This window comes from Bos mutus, chromosome 4, assembly GCF_027580195.1.
Source record: "Bos mutus isolate GX-2022 chromosome 4, NWIPB_WYAK_1.1, whole genome shotgun sequence".
Lineage (NCBI taxonomy): Eukaryota > Metazoa > Chordata > Mammalia > Artiodactyla > Bovidae > Bos > Bos mutus.
Window position 1 is genome coordinate 63,913,373 of NC_091620.1, and position 10,786 is coordinate 63,924,158.

Here is a 10,786-nt window from a genome sequence, read left to right on the forward strand (position 1 = left end):
CTCTCAAGAGTGTTCTCCAACACCACAGTTCAAAAGCATCAATTCTTCAGCGCTGAGCTTTCTTTATAGTCCAACTCTCACATCCATGCGTGACTACTGGAAAAACCATAGCTTTGACTAGATGGACCTTTGTTGGCAAAGTAATGTCTTTGCTTTTTAGTATGCTGTCTAGGTTGGTCATAGCTTGTCTTCCAAGGAGCAAGTGTCTTTTAATTTCATGGCTGCAGTAACCATCTGCAGTGATTTTGGAGCCCAAGAAAATAGTCTGTCACTGTTTCTGTTGTTTCCTCATCTATTCACCATAAAGTGGTGGGACCAGATGCCATGATCTTCTTTTTTGAATGTTGAGCTTCAAGCCAGCTTTTTCATTCTCCTCTTTCACCCTCATCAAGAGGCTCTTAAGTTCCTCTTCACTTTCTGCCATAAGTGTGGTATCATCTGCATATCTGAGGTTATTGATATTTCTCCCAGCAATCTTGATTACAGCTTGTGCTTCATCCAGCCCAGCATTTCACATGATATACTCTGCATATAAGTTAAATAATCAGGGTGACCATATACAGTCTTGTCGTACTCCTTTTCCCAATTTTAAACCAGTCAATTGTTCCATGTCCGATTCTAACTGTTGCTTCTTGACCTGCAAACAGATTTTTCAGGAGGCAGGTAAGGTTAGTCTGATATTCCCATCTCCTGAAGAATTTTCCACAGTTTGTTGTGATCCACACATTTAAAGGCTTTAGCGTAGTCAATGAAACAGAAGGAGATGTTCTTCTGGAATTCTTTTGCTTTTTCTATGATCCAATGGAGGTTGGCAATTTGATCTCTTTTTCCTCTGCCTTTTCTAAATTCAACTTGAACATCTGAAGTTCTCGGTTCACATACTGTTGAAGCCTGGCTTGGCAAATTTTGAGCATTACTTTTCTAGTGTGTGAGATGAGTACAGTTGTGCGGTAGTTTAAATATTCTTTGGCATTACCTTTCCTTGGGATTGGAATGAAAACTGACGTTTTTCCAGTCTTGTGGCCACTGCTGAGTTTTCCAAATTTGTTGGCATATTGACTGCAGCACTTTCACAGCATCTTCTTTTAGGATTTGAAATAGCTCAGCTGGAATTCCATCACCTCCACTAGCTTTGTTTGTACTGATGCTTCCTAAGGCCCAGATGACTTCACACTACAGGATGTCTGACTGTTGTTGCTTAGGTGAGTGATCACACCATCATGATTATCTGGGGCTTAGCAGAGTTAAATGACCTGACTTGCCAGGAAAAATATGAAAAATATTCTTTACTTCCTTAGATAAGCAGGACTGAAGTTCTGGGACTAGAACACTATCTAAGGTAGATAAACAAGAAGACATAAGAAATAATCTCCTAGAAATAATTACCTTAGCCAGGATCAGCAGTAGTAAATGGAGGAGTGTGAGCAGAGGAAAATAATCATGTCAAAAAGAAGTGATGACCAGGAAACTGATCCTTAATGTAGAGGCTTAAGCAAAATAAGGTAGAAAGAGAATAGAGACAAATTTCCCCAAGACTGACTCCCACAGCCTTCGACTCTTTCTCAGTCTTGCTGCAGTAAAATGAATAATCCATCAGTTCATATTTTAGGACTACCTGAATGGTATTAAAGAATATTTGTGTCCATTATTTTAAAAATGCTTTTTTTTTGTTATTATTTTGGTCTATAAAATTTCTCCTGAAGTATAACAAATGTATAGAAAATTACAGAAATCAAAAGAACAAAACAATAAATGATCACAAGTAAAAATTCACATGTGATGACTACATAGGTCAAGGAATAAAACATCAATAGCACCACAGATATATTTGTTGGACTCTTTCATGTATTTGTTTTGCAGATTTTTGCATTTTATATAAATGTAACAAGTTATATATATTTGTGACTTGCATCATTTGCTCAACATTGTGAAGTTCATCCCTGTTGTTGCTTACAGCAGTAATTGATTCATTTTCATTGCTGTATATTGGTTGTGGTAGATTGCTGTAACGATGGCTCCCAATAAATCAGGCCTCTCTGTGTTCATGCCCCTCTGCAATGTGTTATTGCTGCTTCTCCTTTACAAAAAGGAGACTATTCCTTCAGTGTCTTAAATCTGAGCTCGTCTTATAAATGCTTTGGCATAGTTTGTGGTGGAAATTATGTTATGTAAGTTCTAGGGCTTAGCCCTAAGAACACTTGCAGATTTCTCTCTTGCCTTCTTAGGTCCTTTTATTACCATGCTGTGAAGAAGCCTAAAGTAGCCTACTGTAGATGAAAGTCTATCCATGATGGGAGAGTAGAGGTTACCCACTGACAACCAGAACCATGTTCCAGAGGCCATCTGGGACCTACAGATTCAGGTGAGACATCAGATGACTGTAACCACATGAGTGAATCTAGATGAGACTAGTAGAAGAACCTCCTGGCCAACCTACAAAATTTTCAAAAATAATAAATCGTGGTTGAAGCCACTAAGTTCTAGGGTAGTTTGCTAAACAACAGTGAATAACTGAAATAGCACATATAAAAATATGACTTTATTTATTTATCCATTGTATTATGATGGATATTTTTTTTCAGTTTGGGGCTATTATAGATAGTTACACTATGATATGTTTTAGGAAAAATATGTATCATTTCTGTTGAATATATACCTGAAAGTAGACTTAAAAGATCAGTATTAATAGATACTGCTAGAAAGTTTCCCATAGTGGCTGTACCAATTTATACTTCCATCAGCAGTGTAGGAGTGTTCCAGTTGCTCCGCAGTGCCATTAATCCTTGGCAATGTCTGTTATTTTCATTTTAGTCTTATTGGTATGTGGGGAGTGGTATCTCATAGTACACTTAATTTTAATTCTTCTAATGACTAAAGAGTTGATTACTTTTTCATATATTTATTGGCCTTTGGAACAACAAATACATGTTTATTGTACCTGGAACAACAGACTGGTTCCAAATTGGGAAAAGAGTAGGTCAAGGCTGTTTATTGTCACCCTGCTTATTTAACTTATGTGCAGAGTACATCATGCAGAATACCAGGCTGGATAAATCACAAGCTGGAATCAAGTTTGCCGGGAGATATATCAATAACCTCGGATATTCAGATGACACCACCTTTATGGCAGAAAGTGAAGAAGAACTAAAGAGCCTCTTGATGAAGGTGAAAGAGGAGAGTGAAAAAGTTGGCTTAAAACTCAACATTCAGAAACTAAGTTCATGGCATCCGGTCCCATCACTTCATTGCAAATAGACGGGGAAATAATGGAAACTGTGAGAGACTTTGTTTTTGGGGGCTCCAAAGTCACTGCAGATGGTGATTGCAGTTATGAAATTAAAGGATGCTTGCTCCTTGGAAGAAAAGCAATAACCAACCTAGACAGCATATTAAAAAGCAGAGACATTACTTTGCCAACAAAAGTCCATCTAGTTAAAGTTATGGTTTTTCCAGTAGTCATGTATGGATGTGAGAGTTGAACCATGAAGAAATCTGAGCGCCGAAGAATTGGTGCTTTTGAACTGCGGTGTTGGAGAGGACTCCTGAGAGTCCCTTGGACTGCAAGGAGATTCAACCAGTCCATCCTAAAGGAAATAAGTCCTGAATATTCATTGGGAGCACTGATGCTAAAGCTGAAGCTCCAAATTTTTGGCCACCTGATGAAAACAACTGACTCATTGGAAAAGACCGTGATGCTGGGAAAGATTGAAGGCAGGAGGAGAAGGGGACAACAGAGAATGAGATGACTGGATAGTATCACTGACTCAATGGACATGAGTTTGAGTAAGCTCTGGGAGTTGGTGATGGACAGGGAAGCCTGGCATGCTGCAGTCCATGGGGTTGTGAAGAATTGGACATGACTGAGTGACTGAGCTGAACTGACTGATTGGCCTTTGGGGTGTATGCCTTTTTTAAAAAAAAGTATTTGATTGAAGTATGTTACTTTATTATTGAGTTATCTGTCTTTTTCTTATTAGTTTGTAAATTTCTTTATATATTGTTAATATAAGCCTTGTCAGTTTCATGTATTGAGAATATTGCCTCCCATTCTGTTGGATTGTCATTTCTTTCCATTAATGACCTTTTTTGAAAGTTTGCATCACCCCATCACTTAGGCCAACAGAAGTGATAGCTACAGGTGAGGTAATTTAGAATGAATACCATATAAAGAAGAGCATGCATGGCAATATGGCCCTGAGATTATTGGTTTTACAGGGATGTGGTTCATACCATTAACTTTCTTTTTTTGTATTTCTCCTCAGGAAGAATTGCCTGTGGAAGTGACATAAGTGGTGAACTGTGGCAGGCATTAGATGTGCCTCATAGACCTCTAGCTGCAGCAACTGTGAGTAATGATGCTTTCTTGTTTATTGGCCACTTATATATCATGTTTTGTATAGTTAATTCTTAAAAATTTGGTGTCTTTTTTTGTCTTATTTTGATGTATACAGTTTTTTACACATTCTAAATATGAAGTCTTTTTCAGATAAATGTAGGAGACTATTTTTCCCCATAGATATCCCAGGAAATAGCACTCAGGGAATGACATCACAAAACATAATAATATATAATAGGAAGAAATGATAGCATATGTGCAAAATGATAACATATGTACAAAATGGCTTGGTTTAAATGCCAAGAAAAATCTGTATGAAATAACCAAAGGGTTATTTTCCATGTGTTAAAAATAATAAAAAAAAATCAATTATTAGACAAAATCAGAACATTATGGAAAAAGTATAGGGAAAATTTAAAATACCAAAATATAAATTTCAGAAATTAAACATGCGTGATTTTTGAAATTAAAATAATAATATATATGACAAAGAAAAGACTAGCTATAGTTGAAGAGAGGAAGATATTTAGAATACAACACAGAAAAATTAAGTGTTGGAAAATAGGAAGAAGAAATGAAAAGACATGGGAATATGGAGTGAGAAGACCTATATATGAGTTATAAATTAATAGAGAGTTGGAGAGAAAAAAATGTTTGAAAACAGGTTTGATAAAATGAAATTTCAGATTTATGAAACAGACTGAAAGAATTGTTTCAGTTCAGTCCAGTTCAGTCGCTCAGTCTGAGACGGACAAATAAAAACAAATATATTACTAAATCTATTTCTAATCAATAAAAATGAAGGGGAACAATAAAGAAGAAACGTGTAATTCAGTACAAGTGCAGAAAAAGAATGAAGCAAATAAAAATCATTATTAAAATAAAACACAAAAGAAGATGGTGGAGATAGGATAAGACATACCATAAATCATTATAAAAATAGATTAAATTCACATATGTAAAAGGGAGACTCAAATTTTTCAGACCTTTTGTAGATATATTCCATTTGTACTAGACACAAAATATTATATAGTGACCCAGATATGTAAGATACATTTTGGGGAAAAAAACATACCAGGAAGTAACAGCCAAATAAATATTTTGATTAATAAAAAAGTTTTAACATGTGAATTATTAATAGGGACAAAAAGGGGTGTCACATACAAAGTAAAAAGACTCTTCTATCAATAAAGAATAAAATTAAACTTTATATATCATGGCTTCAAAATATTTGAAGCATATTTAAATATTTTAGTATTAAATATTGAAAAGGTGAAGGTGTTCAAAAGGTACAAACTTCCAGTTTAAAATAAATAAGACCTGGGGATGTAATATACAGCATGGTGATGATAGTTAACAATACTGTATTGTATATTTGAAAGTTGCTAAGAGAGTAAGTCTTAAAAGTTTTTTTCACAAGGGAAAAAATTGTTTAAAAGTGTATATTTAAAGAAAAAATTGACAGAATTATAAAAAGAATTTGACTAATCCATAGTTATGGCAGGAGATTTGCGCATGCCTTTTTAGTAACTAGTAAATCAAGGAGACAAAAAAATTTTCAAGGTACAGAAAGTCTGAAGAATTCAATTAACAAGCTTGATCTAATAGATATAAAAGACCTAATACATATGGCTCTTGACTACAGCAAATAGAGAACCCATGTTTTTCTCAGGTACTCAGAGATTAATGAACTTGCTTTTTTTTTTCTCTTTTTCTCTTTTATTTTTTTAAAATTTTATTTTATTTTTAAACTTTACAATATTGTATTAGTTTTTCCAAATATCAAAATGAATCCGCCACAGGTATACATGTGTTCCCCATCCTGAACCCTCCTCCCTCCTCCCTCCCCATACCATCCCTCTGGGTCGTCCCAGTGCACCAGCCCCAAGCATCCAGTATCGTGCATCGAACCTGGACTGGCGACTCGTTTCATACATGATAGTATACATGTTTCAGTGCCATTCTCCCAAATCTTCCCACCCTCTCCCTCTCCCACAGAGTCCATAAGACTGTTCTATACATCAGTGTCTCTTTTGCTGTCTCGTATACAGGGTTATTGTTACCATCTTTCTAAATTCCATATATATGTGTTAGTATACTGTATTGGTGTTTTTCTTTCTGGCTTACTTCACTCTGTATAATAGGCTCCAGTTTCATCCATCTCATTAGAACTGATTCAAATGAATTCTTTTTAATGGCTGAGTAATACTCCATTGTGTATACGTACCATAGCTTTCTTATCCATTCATCTGCTGATGGACATCTAGGTCTCAATAGATGCAGAGAAAGCCTGAACTTGCTTTTTAAGTGTGTTAAAATATTTCAAATCTGATAGATTAAAAAAAAATAAAGTGTTGTCTTTACAAAGTACAGCATGACTATTATATATATATATATAAATCAATCTTCTGCAATGCAAATTTAATATGGTAATGAATATAAGAAAGTATAGAAACCTAGATGAGTTGGATAGTTTTCTCTGAGATGAAAGGAAGCAGAATGACTCGAAGAAAGACTCAAAGTCTGGAATGAGTAGTTTTTTTTTTAACAATAGTTAAAGAGAAATATCGGAGAAGGCAATGGCACCCCACTCCAGTACTCTTGCCTGGAAAATCCCATGGACGAAGGAGCCTGGTGGGCTGCAGTCCATGGGGTTGCTAAGAGCCCGACACGACTGAGCGATTTCACTTTCATGCATTGGAGAAGGCAATGGCAACGCACTCCAGTGTTCTTGCCTGGAGAATCCCAGGGACAGGGGAGCCTGGTGGGCTGCCATCTATGGGGTCACAAACAGTTGGATACAACTGAATCGACTTAGCAGTAGCAGCAAAGAGAAATATAAAGCAAAGATAGTAAACAGTTATTAGCGTATTATTAATTCTGGGTTGTGATTATGTGAGTATTGATTATCTTATACTAAAATTTTCTGTGTGTTTAAGTATATAAAAGTATTTTAAAGTGTGAAAAAAATCTGTGGAAGAATTAACTTGTAGGTGAAAACTTGTTTTTGAGATAGTATGTCCTAAGTCTTATCATGATATATTGATATATGCTTGATATTAGTATTATGGGCTCTGATAAAATGCAGTGTCAGGAAGATCTTTATATCAGCAACAGGGTTTTAGCAAATTCCTTGGAATTTGTCTCAGAAAGTACTGTATAAGTGGAACAGTTTGGGGGCAGTTTATTCAAAGTATCATAGTGTCTGCCTTCTTCATCATCACTAAGACCAGCTGATAACTTTGAATGTGTTTCAGTGAATCTCAAATATCACAGAGTTGCTACAAGAATTAAAGGCAGCAATGTATGCCAGGTATATATTATGCTGTTAATATTAAATATCCAATCAGAAGAAACACTTCATTCAAAAGTGTTATATAAAAAATCAAGCTAGCTTCAGTATTCTCCTGGGGACTTTAGATACCAGTAGTCAACTGAGCAATACATAAAGAGTTGATAAGGGTAAATTAATGTACCCCTAGTATTTCATATTAGCCATGTTTTCATTCATGTATGGAATTAACCTAAAAATAAATTTAAATATTCAAGGAACCTTAAAATATATCATCTATATATTCTCGCTAAGAAACTTACCTAAACAAAAAATCCTTCATCAAAAAAGAGCAACTCTGTTTTTGTTTAATGTTCTATATATTGTGTTCACTTTTGGCAAACATTGGTTTGTCAAACAAAACAAACACTTTTTGTTTTTATACTTCTGGTTTTCCTTTGCCCACTCTTTTATATTCATGCTATGAATTATAGTGTCTTAGATATCATCTTGTGTACAGCATATTTTTGGGACTTATTGTTTCTTTTATCTCTTCTCAATGTATGAGTCAATTTCTTTTAAAAAGTGGTTTTTATCTCACTTACCTTTATTGCTATGATAGATATTTGAACTTAATTCTCTTATATTCATGTTTATTTAGGTATCTTATTTTTGGCTTTCTTGCTGTGTTCTGTTTCCTTTCTGTTGATATGTAATATCTGTCTCCTTTGTACCCGCTCCCAACTCCTTTGTCACATACCAGTAACTTGAAAGTATATACTGAAGCATATTTTTATGTCTACTAGTAATCATCCCCATTAATACAAATATTCTCATCTTACAGCTTGAGGAATAAAATGATACATATTGATTTCTTCTTATAATAGATGAGGAATTAGCAAATGTGTAGTTTTGTTTTCTTTTTTTAAATTCTCTTATTAGTGCATCATTAATCTTTTTGCCCTTATCTTATTATATAGCTTTTATTTAAATAGTGATAACAATTGTGTTCTCATTTGTAGAGAGCTACGTATTACATTGGTTATTTGGGCCAGACAGAACAGGAATATTGGAAAATAGACAAAATGAATTTGAACAGTTTTTATAAATATATTCATTAGTAGAATGTATCATACTTAATGCCTTTCTAAAGGAAGCCAAATAGTTTAAATGCTATAAAACATTTACAAAGATAACCATACATTAATCCACAAAGAAACCTTAATAGATGCTTTGGATTGGGAAGAGTGCAGCTATACTTTCTGATCACAATGCAGTAACAATTAGAAGTTCATGACAAAAAAAGAAATAAATAAGGAAATTTATTTTTAAGCAATTAAGAAACTAAATAACAATTAAAAAATTAACACTTCAAACCTTGAGAAGAATAAATATAAAATTAAAAAAATTTTCCAAAATAACTCTTAGGTGAAATAGAAAAAGTATTGACTAGCTGTGTGACTCTGGGTGATTTATATCTCATTACTGTGCCTGTGTTTCTTCATATGTTATTATGGTTCTTGTGAGGATTTAGTGAGATAATATATATAAGATCATTCCTGGCACATGATTAAACACTCAGATAGTAAGGCTGAGGTATAAAATCAAGCAGCTGACTGCCCAGGCTGCTGCTCTGAGCCACTCTACTGTGTTGCTTAGGTCTTCAGAAGGCAGTTGTTCTATGTCTGGCTTTTCAACCTTCCAACAAAATTGATTTTTAAAAATTAGAGCAACCTATATACAAGGTATCATAAAACTCTGTAGCTGATAAACACATGAATATGACATATTTCTTGCCCTCAGGAAACTAATTCTCTAGCAAAAGAGACAACACAGGTTATATACTTCAAGGCTGGATGTAGAGTGCTCAACTGTGGTCATGGGTAGGTCACAGCTCCTCAAATTATGCTTTGGGGATGTAGAGGCAGAAGACCTTCTTCAGAATATCCATACTTTTGGAATTCCTTTTTTTTCCCTTTATGAGTCACAAACCTATAGTGATGTTCTCTGAAGTATATGGTGAGTTCTATGCCTTCAGTGTTTTGAATGCATGTCCTAAAAAGGCAGAGACTACCTCTCCAGGCATTTTATTACTCATATGGCCATGGAAAAGACTTTGGGAGAAACTTAGTAAGTAAATTTATTAATAAATATGACTAAGTAGCATGCAACTTCTGACCCTCTCCCCTTTCAGAAAGTGAAATGAATGGTATCATAAAAAGAAAGACAGTAATTTATTCTCTATTTTGGGTAACCCACTGGGAAAAAAACTTTGAGAGTTGTAGATAGGAGGGTGAGAGAAATTGGTCCTGCTAGAATTGTTCTTTCAGTTGTCAGCACATTTTAATGCAATGCCAGTCTTTTCATGCCAAAAACTAAAGGAAACCTCTGGGTACTGATTGATGAAATTATTTCACTCCCAAATGGAGTCTAAACTAAAAGTTTTTCCCATTTTGCAAAGCATAGCACTCTACAAGTTGGAAAGGTAAGGCATACTTTCAGCATGTATAAACTGTGGAGTACATTTCAAAATAAAATTTTTAATTGTGTTTGACATCTCAGGCCTGGTGCTGTCATCCTATGAGAAAGTAACATCTGTTTTGACATTTCTAGTGGTAGAGACTTTAAATCAATTTCCACATTGCTTATCTGCTGGCTAATCAGAATGGATATGGCATTCTTCTTACCAACACATCCACAGGGAAGAAAGAAAAAGTACACAGGAAGTAAGGCTGGGCTCAATCTGGTTGATGAATTTAAATAAAAAATTTAAACTCCTTTGAATATGTTATATCTAAGTTTTAATTCAGTGCAAAATTTGAAAATGTTCTTTTAGTTCCTAAACATTTAGAATTTTTTCTTATTTCTGACATATACCTTCTATTTGACTTAAAACTAATAGAACATTAAAGCATATTTTACCTCTAAAGCCATTTGGTTTGATCTCAAGTTAAGCTTGGATAAGGTTAATTTGCTATTATCAATAACAAGTGCTATAAAAATGGCTGAAGTAGATTTTTTTCGTATTTTGTGTTTCAAATTACAGGTATTGAAAAGGCAATTTGTAATCTTATTGCCTTGATTGTTGTGTCATCTTAACATCTCTTGACTCATCATATACATTATATTTAAAAGCATATTCAAAACAGATCCTTATAGGAATCATTGCTTCCATATCT

The 10,786-nt window shown here is 34.4% G+C and overlaps 1 long non-coding RNA gene across 1 annotated transcript; it reads left to right on the forward strand.

The window, feature by feature from the left end:
* Positions 1–2,225: 2,225 nt before the first annotated feature.
* Positions 2,226–4,347, forward strand: LOC138987540 (uncharacterized). Its single transcript, XR_011463897.1, has 3 exons — positions 2,226–2,362; positions 3,023–3,783; positions 4,263–4,347. It is a non-coding gene; the product is annotated as an uncharacterized lncRNA (long non-coding RNA).
* Positions 4,348–10,786: the final 6,439 nt, after the last annotated feature.